The sequence below is a fragment of the Corapipo altera genome, unplaced genomic scaffold, assembly GCF_003945725.1.
Source record: "Corapipo altera isolate COAL_440 unplaced genomic scaffold, ASM394572v1 124, whole genome shotgun sequence".
NCBI lineage: Eukaryota > Metazoa > Chordata > Aves > Passeriformes > Pipridae > Corapipo > Corapipo altera.
In genome coordinates, this window is record NW_020884967.1 from 242,372 (window position 1) to 260,115 (window position 17,744).

Genomic DNA, 17,744 nt, shown 5'->3' on the forward strand with positions numbered 1-17,744 from the left:
TTGTGCATCAAGATAAGAATCTCTCAGTCTAGCCTTTGCAAATTACATTTAAGCCATTTTTTGTGAGCTACATAGAATCACAAAACAATTTGGGCTGGAAGGGGCCTTGAGGATCATCTAATTCCAACCCCTGCCATGGGCAGAGACACCTCTTGTCCAGCGGCTGAAAAGGAGTAAACAAAATGAAGGAAATAATGGAAAATCTTAACAATCTGATTACAAGGGTGCACATACTGAGTAGTGGAAAATACTGCAAGTGGAAAAGCTCTTTTTAGGTGCTGGAATAATTGTATATTGCTCGAAGTACACGCCTAGAACAATTTAAACAGTTATTAAAGAGTGTTGCCAGATTTTATCACTGCAGTCATGCATAGAGATCAGTGATCCCCGTGCAGCACTGCAAAATGTGTGAATGAGGTGCTCTTACTAAAAATAAACCTATTGAGTGCTGTTCCTAATTGCCATAGAATACTGGGTAAATGATAATGATTTTAGCAGTACAGCATTGACTCAGAAAACTCAACTGCAACGTCATACTTGAGTTTTTAAGAGGTGATAAAACAGTTGCACACCTTCTTTGTTTGCTGGAGCATTCAGAGGTTAAAAGGTAAAGCAAACAATCAAGAACCCATCAAACAAAAAACAACTCCATGGTGTAGCAGGATGCAAAAAACGGCTCTAGGTGAGGTGAGGGACAGTGACTGCACAAGCTTGGACAGCTCAGGGTCTTATAAGAAGGGACCATACAATGTTTTACAGATTTCACTTGTCTGAGTGGCTGCAACCAGTCTTTAATCACCCTCAGATTGATCTTGGAGCTGTTGCAGTTCTGTTCTTGTATAATTTGTAAGAAGTTGGTTGTGTGGAAACACCTGATGGGGTGACAGCTCTTGGAATAGACTTTAACTGCTCTGACTGATGTGTTAAAGCCCTTTAAGCAGCCCAAAATGTAAAGAGAAGTATCTGTGAATTTGTTTTTAAAGAAAAGGAAAAGTTCCCAGAACTTTTGGCAGCAGCTGAACATCCCAGAGGTGACTGACAGAGGGCCAAAAGAACTTCCCCCCCCCCACCACTTTTAGAAGACTCCTTTTAAAACTTCAAGTTTCTCTCATGCCCTTGCACCCCAAACAGAATCCATTTGCTTTCTTGTAAGAAACTGGTTGTTGATGAAGAGTCTGCCATTGCCACCTCTGCAGCAAGCCCAGATTTTTAGGATATAGAATAAATGGGAACTCATAGCAGTTTCTCTATAGTTCCATCTTCAGTTTGACTTGGGAGAGTGAAAGCTTTTCCTCAGCAAAAACAGTCTTAAAAATCAATGAACTTTTCTTTTTACTTTTTCTTTTCTCTAGCAAATTCTTTGATTATCAATTTCTTTATGGTTATTCATATTTTCAGCCAACTGCAGCAAATGTCTGATTTGCAGGCACGGTGAATTTCTGCTCCAGCAAGGGTTTAAGCTGTTTAGGGAAATGAATGAACCTCAAAGGTTTTTATTTAATGATAAATTTTGTATGAATGTAATTTTTTTCATGAGTGACTGGCTTTCCTAGATCAAACTCCTTCACAGGGAGTTTTACAGCAATATGCAGTACCTCTGACAATTAAAATTTTCTAAAAGTCTGGGAATGCTAGTTCAAAGAATAAATAAATACTGGTCTGGTGGAGCCTTCAGTAATCCCTGATCAAAGCAACAATGCATTTTAAAACTAGCTCTGATTACTGCTGGCCTATGGTTTTATCCTTCCCAGTCTGAAAATGTCGAGTCTTTACAGAGTCAGAGAAACATACTGAGAATACTGATTAGACATTCACTTTAATTTATCACCCCAGTATTCAGGCACCTTTATTTTGTCCTGAATTTATACTCAAAACCAGTCTTGTAGAAGTGGGAGAACTTTACTGCTGAGGCAAATGGAGGCAGGAGGTTTAGTGAAATCCTTGTCCTGCTAGGCAGAAAGACACTTTTTGCAATCTAAGCCTCCCACAGTAAGTGTTGGAACTGGGATGTGGACAGGACACAGCCAAGTATTCCCATCACTGCCCTGGGAGTTGCCTTCTCACTCATTGAATTTACTCTTCATCATTTTCATCTCCGCTGGTGAAGTTGTTTTGACCTACAGTACTTTAAAGCTCTTGTGTTTGGGTATTTTCCGCTAATGTTTCTCCTGATTTGCAGTTTGAGTCTCGGAGTTCCCTGCAAATAATCAGGAATGGTATCCAGTGCCTGGATTGCATTGCCAAATTATGGAGAAGGTGGACTTCCTTTAGTTTAGCTCCAGTTCTCTGTGTTGCAATTCAAAATGATAGAACTCTAGTTTTAGGACGTTTTCACGGATTTCCACAATGGGAAATCTCTGGGATAAATGTGCTAAACTGATGTTGGTAGCCCAGGTGGTGCAACAACGTGTTTGTCTGGGAACTACTGTAAGTATTTCTGTGAGCACAGGGTGAAAAAACGACATTTTTGTCACTTGTAGTAATTAGATTCTGTGACACTTCTGTCAAGTGGGTTAAGCTTCCCCGTCCTCTACCAGATTTCAATTTAATTCTTGATGTGTCACCTCCCTAACTTAGCTTTGCCTCTCAAAGAAGTGGCATTGTCCTTTTGTCCTTTTGATTCCTGGCCTGAGCAGTTGCGTGGTGTTCACAGTAAAACTCGGTGACTCAAAGAATCGCTTTTTGGCTGTTCATGACATGATGTACTTTCACTTTGGGATTCACTCTGTTGCATTCCAAAGTGCCTTTAGAAGTTGGGAGAGGAACTGCTGTTGAGTATCTCTGTCCTGAAGCTCTTAGAGGGCTGTCACTGTGTGTTCCTGCAGAAATCTCCCAGCTTAGGGAGTCCATTCCCTGGGCACTGGGAGATGCTGGTTAACAACCCTGATTACTTGGCAAGTTGCATCTTGACAAATACACTCCACACACTGTTAAGTCTCTGCTTACTTAAAATCATCTCCAGAAGGCTTTTAAATAGATTCTCTGTTGTAAATTTAATCCTGTCATCAGATTTTTGAACCAGAGAGGTACCTGTGTGTTTGTCTTGATGTAATTCTTGGAAGAGACGTTTGTTTTCGTCTCCAAGAGTAGCAGAGTAAAACTTTCATGTGCCCTGATTCATGCATATATTTATTTAGTAAACATATCCCTTTCAAAATATTTGATTCTAGGGAATATTGGGTTTATTAGTTCTGTTTAAGACTTACAGACCTGAGTGCTACTACAAAATAATTATAAGTGACAATAACTGTAATAGCTTTTGTGTGCATTATTATTCAGATTTTTCTGGATTTAGACAATTTTTAATGCTTCAGTTATATTGGAAGGTGTGTTAGATTTTACTTTTTGAGGGTGTGTTATATTTTTATTTTTTTAAGACTCACTTTTAAGTTTCCTGTCAGGGAGTAATGCAGAAGAGAGGAGCTTAATTTCATTAATTGTGCAATAAAACCATTTGGATATAAATAAACCCAGATGTATTAAATGGCTGGACTGCTTTTTTTCTTTGACTTTACATTCATTATGTTCAGTCAGAATTTATATTTCCAAAATGTAAACTGTTTTTTTTATTATTTTATTTTTCCTAGGTCTTGCATGCTGTGGCACGAAGATTGTGTCTCACTCTGTGCTATGTTCATGGTAAGCCTTATTCCATCTTTTTATATTCCAGGGGATGTTCTGCTATTTTGTCAGTCAGTCATTCGAAATGAACAAAAACACATGGACATGAATTTAGTCTCTGTGTTTTCTACTGAACTGGTGACAAGTCTCCAACATGTTTTGTACAACATCCAGTGCAAACTGAGTTTTAAGAATCTCTGAAGGACCTCTGATGGCCTCCAAATCTCAATGGTTGTTACAAATTGCAGACAGCACAGGACAGGATAGATAATTTTGTAGTTTTAAGCAGTGCAGTGGCACCTTAATTCAGGACAGGTCCCCAGATGACAAGATATACAAACAGTAACACAAAAGGCCCAGCTTGGGGTCCAGTGAATCCCATTTTATCCAAGCTCCATGTCTTCAGGCTCTTTATCTATGCTAAGTAGTTCTCCATGGCTGCCAACTTTTTGGCACTTCTTAAAATAACTCAGTTAAAAATATTTCAGAAACTCATTTTATACAGGCAAAATAAGCTCCTGTGCTCCTCTGAAGCAGCACATGTTCCTTCTTTTTCCCTTCTCCTCCAAATATTAGCAAATTACCACTTTTATTATGATACGAGAGTAAACCAGCTTTTGGAATTAAGCCTCACATTTATCAAATGGTTTCCTACTACGTTCTGCTCTTTTTTGAGTGGTTAAGTAGAAAACACCTTCTCTTCTGTATTTCTGGGTTTACTGATACATATTTTTGAATTAATTATTTCCCCTCATGCTCTTTACTGGAAGTAGCTGGAATCCTCATGGAGTTCCACTGTTTCCCTCCAGCCCTTTTTTTTTTTTTTTTCTTTTTAGCTTTTGTTTTTTTAGTCTCCCAAATTCTCCCTTACCTGCCCAGCGATGTTTGAGCTGCTTGGTGACCTCTACCTCTGAGATCAGAAGATAATAAACAGCTTTCCCTGACTGATGGGATTAGGGGTGTCAGAGGAGTGGCCAAGGCTTTGAGGGACACAGTCCTTTAATCTTCTTCCCTAGTTCACTGAAGTTCAGTGATCCATGGAAAATGTGCCTTATTGAGCTGTCAGGGTAATCAATATTCCTCTTCAATTAAGCTTATTGGTATTTCTGAGAGTCCAGTCAGATTCATAAATGTGCTGCTGCTTCCTGAATGAGAATGTTTAATCCCAGGGTACCCATTGGCATTTTAATAATCATTCCCACTTCCCAGTGGGACTCATTTGGTTTGCAGGGCCTTGAACAGCCCATGGTGAGGGTTTATGGGCATCTTTGTACATCCTGACCAAGGACAAGCCCTTTCTCAATTGCACATTACATTTAATTGCTCATCACTCTGGAATAAGAGAGTTGATGCAAGAACAAAAGCTTAACATCTGTCAGGTCTTTTAATGCCAAAGCTTCTTTGTTTCCTTTTTTTTGGTGATGTTTTTTACTCTTTTCCTGCATTCCAGCAGCTTTCCCATGTAGGGCATGAATTTTTTCCATTCTCTCCTGTACAACATAGTGATATTTGGAGCTTGCTGGAGGTTTGGAAAGGCTGTGAGGATCTGAGCACTTACTCTGAGAATTAAATTAATCTGGGAGCCCCAGAGAGACAGTTAATGGCTCCATTAATAATTTCATTTTCTTAGATTCTCAGTTTTAAAACACCAGACCAATATTTTGTGCTCTGAGGTGTGATAGAGGTGCCTTTCATTCTAGCAGGAATCCTCTGCAAGCTTTGTAGATGTTCTCTGAAGCAGAGGTTCATAATTTTCCTTAACACAGTCACTGCATAAGGCCCCAAGCTTGGCATTGTTTAGCTAAAATATTTTTTACAACAAATCCAAGAATCTGTTGTCATCTCAAGGGCTTATAGTTAAAGTTTACTAATGCAAATTGTTTTTGAGTCAGGCAAGCCTGACGGTATTATTGTCTGTCTTACTTTTCAAAACACATTTTACCAAAGCTAACACAAAACCCCAGATGAATTGAACTATAACTTTTTCTGATTTTGATGGAAATAATCAGTTTATGATGTTCAATCTCCCTTTAATTGTTCTGAGAGGCAGAAAATTATCATTAAAACAGAGCATTAAAACTTCTGCACAAAAAATAGTTTTTGAAAGGGAATTGCATATACAGTCCAAAAAATCTTCACGGATAAAATTGTTTGGAACTTCCTTTGGCTTATAATTTATATTCACAAAAATAAATTAGGATAAAGTAGCAATCAGAAGGATCAATTAAAACTATCAGTACAATTAGTTTTAAAAAAGAATATCAGTTTACAGTTCATACTTCTGAAACTGTTGCTGCACAACTTTTGTGCTTGTAGTTTAATGGCAAAGAGTTCTGCCCTGTATGAAGAGCTGGTGCAAGTATAAATGGCTTTTCAGCTGGGATTTGAGGGTAAGTCATACATCTAGATGCATAAATACACAGTTAATCTTTTGTTATCTAACATACATTCACTCTGGATGACTTTGAACTTTTCAAAATAGTTTTATCAGTTTGCAGCTTCTGGTGTTGGTACAAACCCAGTGAGCTTTCCTCTGAAGTGCCCAGTTCACTGTGAGCTCCCCCTGGCACCTGCATTGAGCCAGGCATTATCATTCACCTCCTCACAGATGCCTTATCTGATTAGCATGGTTTGGAGATTGCAATTACTCTGACTTGTTTGTCATCTTTTGTCTGCTGTAATGTCATTTTGATTAGAATTCTCTAGAAGAAGGCAGTTTATGCTGCTGAATGCAGTGGGAATGAAGCCCTGCTGAGTGCAGGGAGTGGTTCCTCTGCTGCACACAACCCTTGTTATGTTCCCTCCTTCTACCCCAGAAAGGCCTCTTGTGGCAAGAAGGGGTTTATAACTGACCTTTAAAGAAATGCTGGGTGTAAATAAGAGTTGTCTAACTTTGCAGAGATGGGGCTTTTGATTGCAGGTGTTCCTAATTAGATTAATTTACAGCGCAGATCAAGCCGATGGAGGAGGCATGGAAAACTGACTGAGAGCTTATAAAATTAGCCAAGTAGAGCAATTAATCAGACAGACTTTAACTGTTTGGTTTCTTTTTTTTTTTAATTATCATCTTGAGCAGCGTGCTTTCAGCTTCCATTAAAGAAGGCATTCAATGCAAAGCTGTGTTTGGTGAGACAGTTCCCTCGTTGTCTCCTTGTGACATCCCTGTCTCAGGAAGTGTCTGTGGTGGTCATGCAGAGTGCCACAAACTGCTTTCAGAGATCCACTGGCTTTCCCAAGGCACAGAGCAGTGTCTGGTAAATAAAATAATAATAATAATAAAGTACTTATCACTCCCTGTGAAAGTATCTGGGCTCTGCCCTCGAATCCTGTATCCAGATACTGCCCTTCTGCCTCACGGTGGTTGCTCCCACCTGTTGGCACCAGCAGTTCTAAATGGCAGAAATTCTCAACAAAGAGATAAGTTTAGTATTGATCTAAGTCAGAAAAAAGTAATTTTGGGGTTTATTATTCAAAAGTTTTTCTACTCTAAACAATTGACTGATTGAACTCCCATTTAATTATTTTATTAATATGGACTGAGAACAGCATCTCTGCAGTGCACTATTCTCTCTGGTACTGTGTGCAGTGTGGACATGGGATTTGATCTCAACTGGAACTCGTCAGTGAAAGTGTTCAATAGGCAGCTTTTCAGAAAGTTCTGGTTGCAATATGGTAACAAGTACCCATGTAGGTGTTTAAAAGCACCTTAAAGTGATGCTTTTAGCAAGTTCTTTTCATTTCTAAGCAAGTTCATTCAGTGTGGGGAGTGTTGGGCATACTGATATAATTTTTTCTTCTTTCTGAATCTATTTGATTTTTTAGATCAACTTTTCCTGCCTTTCACTGCAGGAAAAAAAAAATGTTCCATAGGGTTGTACCAAGAATACTTTACTGTGAACTGAGACAAAGAAAAACTTCTGTGGTAGTTGTCAGGTTTGGCCCTGACAAACTGGACTGAGGCCCCCTAACTTTGATGTGGAATATGAAGCAGTGATCTCTCTCTAGACATGACCTTCCCAGTTGGCTTTTCCTTCTCTCCAAGAGGTCAAATTATTTCCTTTCCCACATGCACAATGAATCCTAAGGCGTCTCAGAAGATGGGGCAGGATGAGAGTTAACAATTCTTCCTCCAAAGCTGAAGAAAGATGATCTGATGAGAATGAGACCTTCCTTAGGATCTTTCTAAATACTAAGCTGCCTCTTGTGCAGAGGTTAAATATAACTTACTTATTTCTTAAATTCTTGTGAATTTCGAAGATCATTCCTTGTGTCTTGCTTTAAAAAATACCCAATGAACACTCTACCACATGAACTTTGGGCATTTATATTTAGGAATTTTATCACAACTTAAAATGCTGCTGTAAAACTGGTTTCTCCTCTCTATAAGTCCTCAACCATTTTATCTTCAATATCCAGAAATGAAAATCTGGGTTATCAGCTTGGGTCAAGCTTTGAAATCCCTTTTAAACATTCGGAGTGATATTTTCATGCTATTAACACTGAACACTTCAAAAACCAAAATGTCCAGTGCTTAAGAGTTCATTTGAAAATTGTAGAATCCTTGAACAGCTGAAGATTAAGAAGAGGTATTTGGGTAACTATTCTAGGATTTTGGTAGATTGATCATCACGTTTGCCTTCAGAAGATAAGGGATAGATCTAAAACCTGATGCATGAGACATGTAAGCTGTATTTTGTTTTATATCTCTGGAAAAGTAGCCTCTCGTTTTTCTGATGAATTTCTGACTCTTGCCTTGATTTTTGAATCACTGAAAATAACATACAACTTCAATTTTAAGCAATATGGAAAACTGCCAAAAGAAGCCTGTAAATAGGAGTAATTAACACCCACCTCCAATGTTCCCTTTTTCTGCTTGTTTAAATACAGAATTGCTATATCTAAAAGCATGTGAAAATATTTTAGACAACATGTATGTGCTTTCAGAGTGCTTGAATCCCATCAGTTGGTCCTTGGGAAGGCTGGAGGGCTGTACTAAACATTGTCCAAATTACTCTGGTAGTAACATAAACCAAAAACTTGTTCATGTTTTTATTTGGTGTTTCTGAACAAGTGTAAGATCCTGGATGTGGCTGATAAATGGATCAGTAGAGATGAAGGAATGATGGATAACTTGGAAAGCTAAACATTGCTTCTGAATAGCTTGTGCTTGTACAAACTCCTCAAGTGTAGAATTCGAGGAGGGTATTTTGCTTTGTGGAGGTTTGAATTAGTTGATTCTTTTATCACTCTGTCAAACATAAGCTGACTGTATTTCACTGGTAAAATACTGCCTTTGTAACAAAATGTCTGTTTCTTGAGGTGTTGGTGTCAAACTCTGAAACCACTGATAAGAAATGATTTAGTTTATAAACCATAAGTATCACTGCTGGTGAGTTGGAAGCCCTGTTTCTGCACTTACAGGCTTGGGGGCTCTCAGTTTATTGTGCCACTTTCTGAAAAATAAGCAGCATTTCTGAAGTGTGAGGATAGAGCAGCCTCCACTCTCTCTGAGACTGCACACAGCAGGAATCCTGACAGCACAGTTTAAGTATCTGGTAGAAGATGTCACCGAGAAATTAAGACACAAGATCAAAGATATCTATTTGTTGTGTTGTTGTGATCGTTTTACCACTGGTGATGTCGGTGTGTACTCAAAGCTTTGGTCCAAGGGAGCACCAGAACTCGGAGCTGTGCTGCATGAGGAGCAGATCAGAGCCAGAACGAGCATCCAGTAGGTTTTTGGGGGGGGAGATGAGAACTGGACTCTGGATAGAGCCGAACTGTGTTGGTGCAGACTCAGCCCCACGGGCTGGTGCTGCTTGTCTGGGGCTGTGTCAGCTCAGAAGAAACCCATGTTTTGGAGGTAAAGCCTCTCTCCCAGCTGTGAACCAACTTATTTGGAGAACAGGTAGTTCTTCTCCACATGGTTAAGTGTTCTGAAACTCAGATTTCCCCAAGTATTTCCCCATGGACATCTGAAGTAGCTCACTGACTGCTGTTCCACAGGGCACTGCAGCTCTCTCTTTGATGCACAATGAGCCTGGTCATGAATTTGAAACTACTTCTGCCTTTTGATTATTTTTTTTGCCAATGATGTAATGAAATGTGTTAAATATCAGCTTGAAAAGAAAAAGATTTGAGAGCCATAGGAATAGGGAAAGAACTCATGTTCCGCATTAATAATTGTATTTATGCCATTTTTTTCATTTCATTGACTCTATCTGTGTTCCACTGATGGCAATATTTTTTTACCATTCCAAGTGGTAAAGCTGGAAAAAGAGGTGATACATTAATGGTAGTCAGGAGTTATAATCCTTCTCAGTCTTATTTCCTATAGGACATATACCATTATTTGCAATTTTGTTTAATACTTATTATAAGTTTGGGATAACTATTTATTGTCTTTCACAATAGCTTATGTGTCACATAAAGGATGTATTTTGTCCAGAATGTTTAATCAAGGTCATTGTTATTTTTGGTTTGGTAGTTGGGTTCTTTCCTCCCCCTTGAAGTACATTATTTTTCTTTGAGAACCTTGATGTTGTGGATGAAAAGCTGTATCCAGCAAAAAAAGGTGGAATAAATCCCCTTTTATAATGGTCTGAGGTTCCTGGCATGAATACATCTATTTTTATTTTTTTTTGAACTTACTGTTTTCTATCAAGTAGGAATACTTCTACATTTGCCTAAACACTGCATCAATATTTCCAGCAAAATAATTCTTTTCCTCAAATTTCCTTTTTAATAAAATCCAGCCTCTTTGAACTCCGCAGACCTCACCATCTGTTACTCAATTTTCACTCCATAAAATTTTGCTGACATCTGTTTAATCAAAAATATTTTTATAGTCATGGAGAAATTTGGTTCAAACTTGGTATTATACCGTTCCTATTTGCCAAACAGAAAATATGAAAATGATGAACAGTAACTTATGGGAGAGGGAAACACTCAAATAAGTCTGTTCCCACTTAGGGCAGCGCTCGGAGCTGGGAGCGCCGGCCCCTCTCCGTGGATCTCGGTGTTCCCACAGGTTGCTGCTGTGGACAACCTGGGACAGCTTTCCCCAGCTTGGCCAGACCTGGCTGTTCCCCCACGGCTGGAGTTTGGGAGCAGCTGCTAGGTTTAGATTTGGAAAGCCAAGACTAGGTTAATGAGGTTTTACAAGCCTGTCTTCATTCCGTGCCCTGCTGTTCCCATCCCTGTGCTTTCTTCCTTTCTTCCCTCTCGGGGTGAGGTAACTCACCCCCAGGAGCTTCTCCAGGCTGCTGAAGCTCCTCTCCCAAGTAGCCAGGACACCTGGACAACATTAATGGAGAAATCCAGGGGCAGGAAACGGACACTCCTCTTGGATTCGTCTCCCACTGTTCTCCTGTGCCCTCGGGGGTGTTTCGCTCTCTGGTTTCATTGTTCTCCCAAGGTTTGTGGGTGCTGCCAGAATCCCCGCAATACATGGAGTGATCATTAGGAGCAAGACCTTCTTTCTAGTCCATTTTTTTTGAAGGAAATGAGCCATATGCAGTTTCTGTCTATCTGTCAGTCTGTTTATTTGGTTATCTCTCAAGCTTGATTAGGACATTTTCATCAGAGTTGTGCTCTGACAGACCCTTCCCCTCTCCCATATGGCATTAAAAATTGACATATTTTTCAAGCAATAATTTCTAACATTTGATAACCAAGTAACTATAGATTTTTGTCATTGTACCTCTTGGTTATCATAATTTTTTATCAGTTATATGAGTTTGTTTAGGCACAGTATGTTGTACCATATATTCCTGGCTGTGGAGAAGTACCAGTGTTGTGGCTTTTCAGTTGTTTATTTTCTCTGTTGTTATTGAGACTGCTGTATAGGCAAACTTTCACTTCCAGAATGATTTAGCTGTTTATTGCAGATTTATATTGTTTTGCATGGAAACTGAATTGATATTTATGACTGACTAATACATTAAGAGTAGTGGCTTTCAATTGAATCTACAGCAGAATATGCTGATTAACTTGAATTTAATGATGAAGAGCAATGCTTTTTAAATTTTTCATGCAGATCCCATTACCCACATGTCATATTTATTAAACTGAAATTATCTCATATTTTAAAATAATATTTTGTTCCCTTTCCTGAAGAAGACAGTCAAGTTGTTGTTGTCAATTTTACTGATTAGGTAGACAAAATCAATTGAAATGAAACATGAGTATCATTTTGTAATGCTTAGAGCCCTTCCCTAATTCCTTATTCTCCAAGATACTATTTATCTACCTTTAAGTTTTCTTTATTCAGAGAGATTTATTAAGATATGCTTGAAAGAAAAACATCTGGAAGCATTCTCTGGTTTGTTTAGACCCTTCAGATTATTTGGAAGGAAAACTTTTCAGCTGATCTTTCCAAAGCCTTGAGAGCAAAGTGAAAGCAAAGCCGAAATGCCAATGTTTATTTCTTTGGGGTTTTCTGATGGCAGATTACGAGGGATGGAATTAGTTTTCTGGCCATTTTGCGGTTTGTTTATGCTAATGAACATACTGCATAAGTTTAAACTCATATTATAACCAGAAGAGGTTTGGGCTGGATGTTCAAACAGAACACGCCGTTTGTTTTGTGGCCGATGAAATTAGATTGCCGTCGTCTTGGCTTATAATGAGATCAGCAGAAAAGCAAAGCAGCCTCACTCAGCATCATCTGTGTGTGCTGCTCTTTCAGAAAGCACGAACTGAATGAATTGAGATTGATTTCTGATGTTTGCATTGCTGTGAAGGTTTGGTGGGACTGACAGTGGGCTGCAGCAGAGCTTTGGAACCTCCGAGGGGCAGGACGAGGGTTGGAGTATGGCATCACCTGCCAGTCCCATCCAGGCACTGCTCTGTCATGGAGAAACACTCTCCTGATTTTTTTTCTTGCTTAGCCCTATCTTTTGCTGACATTTAGAACAAAACAAATGAAACTGAACCATGACAGGAAAATCTACTGGGTATAAGGTATAAAACTCAGGCTTTCAATGGACGAGGAACCAGAAAAATAACATCTTGCGGTGTCCTACTCCTCTCCCGAGAGCAGGCAATTGGGAGGGTCCTGAAATGTTTCTCCAATGACAAAATACAGGAGCATTTCCCAGGTGCAGCTGATGGCTCTCCCCCTCAGCAGATGCTGCTGCTGCAGCCAGAGCCACAGAGGGAGAGCTCAGTGTGCTGCATTGCAGGTGGAGGGGCACTGAGGAGCAATTTGGATCTATTCTGACTCTAATTTCCCCCTCATTTTTCCCTTATTCTGTTCTAATCCAGCTCTTGGTCTACCCTAATTCTAGTTTTTGCTCTATTCTGTTTAAGATCACAAAGAGCTCTAGCACATAGATGTACCAGGCTGGTAACCTTCACCTGGTGCAGTAGAGAATGGAATAAGAACCATAATGAAAAAGCAGCTGGCTTGGGGAGGAGGATTTTGGTTCGTTTGGGTTTTTTTGTTGTGTGGTGTTTGGTTGCTGATTTTTGGTTTACTGTTGTGTGGTGTTTGCTTGGGGATTTTTTGTTTGTTGGGGTTCTTTTGGTTTGAAATAGAATCAGCTGTCCTGTAGAACCCTTTGGAGAGCCACATACTGCAGCAATCCATAGGTAGGGGAAGTCCAAGAAGGATCAAGGCCCTGTTAACAAAACTTGTCTCCTCAGTGACAGGCAGTGGAACGAGGTGTTTAGTCAATGTTCCAAGCTGAAGCTCTTAAAGACTGTTTTAAGACAGGGTTCCTGTTACAGAGGACCTTTTGATGTGGTTTGAGGTAGCAATACATGGAATATCACCAAATCTTGCCTTAGAGATGAAACATTTCCAAAATCAGCTTTTGCCAGCTGAGAAGAGTAAGCAGACACAGGCAAACCTGAATGTTTTGATAATAAACACATTGATTTATTTTAGAATAGTTTGAAGAAGCTGGCAAACAGATGGAAGGAACACCATAATCCAGGAATCCTGACTGTAAAAACTTCAAGCTTAGGAAGATAAATTCCGATTTCCTTAAGGATACAGGTTATTACAATGAAAGGATAAGTTATACCATGAATTAAAACCTAATTAGAAATTAGAAATAAAGTGGAGGAATTAAATGGCCTATTACTAATGCTGCAAAAGTGCTTCTAAGATGCCCTGGGGATCAAGACTTTAATGACGATTTGTTAGTGAATTGCTGAAGTTAAGAAAAAAACTTCAAGTTTCGTTGGGAGTCTCTTCCTGGCACTACAGAATTTTCCCTGAAACAGTGAATTTTCAAGGTGTTTGTTTTCACATATTCAAAACAGACACTTTGATGATTGTTTTTGTAATTTAACTTATTATTCCTGCTTTTAATCTTGACCGATTTTTTAAACATACCCTCTGAATTTTGTATTCATGTAACTCATTTGTTTATTAAAGTGGATTTCCCCCTCAACTTCTTAATTAATGGCCTGTTTTTAGAGTTGGTGAGTTTGGGGCTAAAAATGTGCAAGGATGCATTTCCCATGGAATCCAGTCGGTGAAGGAGGATGTTCAGTGCCACACAGTGATGCAAAAAATAAATTGCTGTGAGGAATTGTTTCCTGGGTGCCACTGTCACTACAATCTTTTGCTTTGCCATGACATCAGTGATCTCATTCTGGGCTTTGGTAGTAATTTGGCTTGAACTTTTTTAGGCAGAGGGAAATACTCTTTTGCTGATGGAGAGATTCCATCTTGCTGAATAGTGGAATTTTAACCCTGCACCACACAGCTGTTTCTGTGATGTATCTGTGCCCAAAGGTAGCACTCTGTGACTTCCTTAGGAGCCTCTTGGAACTGGTCTTTTTTTAAAAGAAACCGATGGTAATATGTTGCCAAAGTTGTTTGAGTAACACAAACATATTTTCTTCCCTCCTCAAATTTAAAAACAAAAAAAGGTGTCTTGATTTTCACGCTCCATGGCTTAGCCAAGATCCAGAAGTGTCTTCAAATAATGCTTCCAACATAAGAACTGCTGGAGCAAGTCCAGAGGAGACCATGAAGGGGACTGGAGCACCTCCCCTGTGGAGATGGGATGAAAAAGTTAGGACTCTTCAACCTGGAAAAGAGAAAGTTCTGTGGAGACCTCACAGCACCTTCCAGTATCCGAAGGGGTGACAGGGAAGTTGGAGTGACAGCACAAGGAACAGAGGGTACAAACTGACAGAGAGGAGGTTTAGAGTAGATACTGAGAAGAAGTTCTTCCCTGTGAGGGTAGTGGGGCCCTGGCACAGGTTACCCAGAGAAGCTGTGGCTGCCCCTGGGCCCCTGGAAGTGTCCAAGACCAGGTTGGATGGGGCTTGGAGCAACCTGGGCTAGTGGAAGGTGTCCCTGCCCATGGCAGGGGGTGGAACTGGATGATCTTCAAGGTCCCTTCCAACCCAAACCATTCTTGGATTCTATGATTCTAAACAGGGAGAGGAGCTGTGATTATGGTTGTTTCCTGGTCTGTCTCCTGATTTCCAGGAGTTCCTTGATAGGAGCTTTTCAAAAACTTTCCAAGCTTGTAGACTGTAGCCATACATCACATTTTGTGCGTTGTTTGTTTTTTTTTAAGGTCATTTTCCTAATCAAACTCACCTCTACAACCCAATCCCGTTGATTACAATGGATTCCTGATTCCCACCATTCCCCAGGGCACTGCTGTAGCCTCCCTTTGTGAGCAGGTGAGGGGAAAACCAAACCACGTTCAAACTGGAAGCACCTCTTTACTTCTGAGAGCATTCCCACACAGTTCAGCCCTGAGCACTGGTGCTGGAGGATTCATGGGGAAGTTTCCACCCACCTGCAGTTGATATTTCTGCATTTCCCCCCTCGCTCTCCGTTGGTTCACTGCGAGAGGTCCACGCTCAAGCGTTAGTGGGGTGAACCACAGAGGGTGGCTGAACCCCCTGGCAATGCCGTCTCCTCGTGGGATAAGTCAGGCACAACTCTCTCATGATAGATTGTAACTTTGGAGTACTAAAAAATTTGGAGAATAAAATGGCTTGGAAGTAAAATTTAGAAATTCCTTGATTTTTCAGTCAGCAAATTTTACCTAAAAAAAAAAGGCACACTGACTGACTCTGTGTTGTGTTTGCTGTGTTGGTCTGTTGGTGTTTGAAGAACCACATGAGAGAGGAGAAGGAAGATACTTTAAGATAAGAAATTAAAGAAATCACTGCTTTTGAGCTTGTGTTGGTCTGTTTTTAAAACACAGAAGTTTGCAGAATGGTCTCACATTTTTTTGGTTAGTTTTCCACCCCAACTTTGGCCACAGCTTTTTGTCAGGTTTGACACAAATTGTGGATGAGTTTTAAATACAATAATTGTTTTCAGATGAACTTTTATTGAACGCTATTTCCAATTTTTTGTTTCGTGGCTGATTTTAAAACTTTGTGTTAAAAGTGAAGTTAAAAATGTATGCAAAAATATTAAGTGTCCTTTTTCTTTACAAAGTTAATGGAAGGTATTCACTTTACTCTTAGGAATGGGAGAGGATGGGAACAGTTTTATTTTTTTCTATAAGTAGTAACTTCATGGGATTATAATGTCATATTTCTTGATAATACATAAGTGCTTTTACTCCTACATGTACCTTCACAAAATGTAAATTTAATGAGTCACATTCAAAGTACAAAGGCACTGGGAGTTTGAAAGATTATTTTGCTTTATGCAGCAGAAACCATTATTTGGTATCAAGCCCCAAAACTTTTAAATCATCAAAGTTAGAGAAGTATTGCAATAATTATAGTAAATACTGTGAGTAAGCTCCTCAGTTGATATCTAAATTTAGTTTATGAAGAGAATTAATAGACACTTTTGTTTTACATTTGTAGAATAATTTTAATTAGAAGCAATTAAATAAAATTACATTACTCCAAAGTAAATTGCTGCTTTCTAAATTTCTTTAAATCTACTTATATTCCATTAGGATGTGAAAGCTTACTGTAATTAAAGTTTGACTTGTTTATATTCTATAGGAAGAACTAGAAATGAGTTTGAGGAGTTCAACTTCCTTTCCACGTGGAAGGGTTTTACTGGATTGGTTTTACTGGGTTGCAAACTCAGACTCCTCTTAATTGCAGCATTTTTTCTCCAAAGCATTTGTTATTACCCCTGTACAAGCCAGGAGGCAGAGCTCAGTGGACAATTGATTAAGCTCCATTTCTAAATCTATAGTAATACTCATGGTGTTGGTATTGTCTTGATGTTTTTTAAATTTGATGTTTCAATTTAAGGAAATATCTGAACAGAAGAGGCTCCTAAAAATGTGTGCACAGGAAAGGTTTCTGCTGAGATTTTTAAAACATCGTTGTAACAGTGACTGTGTTATGTCTCACATCAAATTTCTTCCCTTTACATCAATATTTTAGCAACTTGCTTTGAGCATAAATACTTGTTGGAATAGTCCAGGGACAAAGTAGTCCCTCTGAAGTATCTTTTTTTTATGTGCCTTGTGACTCAGCCATAGGTACTTAACAGAAAGGCAGGATTTTGTTCCGGAACAGCATCTGTGAGTAAGAACAATGAGTATAAAATAGGAGGTGGGGTGCCTGGAATTCAGTTTTATGGCCTGAATGATTTGAAAAAAATGAATTGGTTCTCCAAAAGCTGTGGACAGAAGGGAGAGAGCTTTCTGCTGCCAAGAGTAATTACAGCTTGAAGAGGTCCTTGCCAGTCAAAAATGGAAGTGAATGTGTTGGCCACCACTTTTAGGAGTGTAAGAAAATGTTGTTTTGGCACTTCCATCTTAAATTGCCTTTCCACCTCCCTGAATGGGGACTGGCAAACGAGCCTGTGTATGGCAGGCAATGTTGAGACGAGCAACAGAATTTAATGCATGTTTCAACTTCTCTTTTGTGTAAGTTCTCAAATTTTTTTAGGGACAAAGAATAGGTTTTCACACAAAGAAGTGTAGTTTTTCAAATGAAATTGTCACTGCTGTCTTGGCTTTTGAATATATTCCCTGCATATACCTGCATGGACCAGTGGTAGTATTAAGATTCAAGTGCTGGTAGCTCCAATATGGAAAATGAATAATGCAAGTGTGGTTGTAAATATGATTGAGTTGGCTTTTAAATGATGTTTTCAAAATAATTATTATGGTTTTCTTTTTGTTTCATTTTTTCCTCTTCTTCTTTGTGATTTTTGA

At 39.2% G+C, this 17,744-nt stretch overlaps 1 protein-coding gene across 1 annotated transcript in view; it reads left to right on the top strand.

Moving 5' to 3' along the window:
• ATP2B2 (ATPase plasma membrane Ca2+ transporting 2) overlaps positions 1-17,744 on the top strand; it is a 411,395-nt gene that overhangs the window by 98,199 nt on the left and 295,452 nt on the right. The window contains exon 2 of the mRNA XM_027664917.1: positions 3,588-3,639. The gene's annotated coding sequence lies outside the window, so the exon portion shown is untranslated. The remainder of the gene's footprint in view (positions 1-3,587; positions 3,640-17,744) is intronic.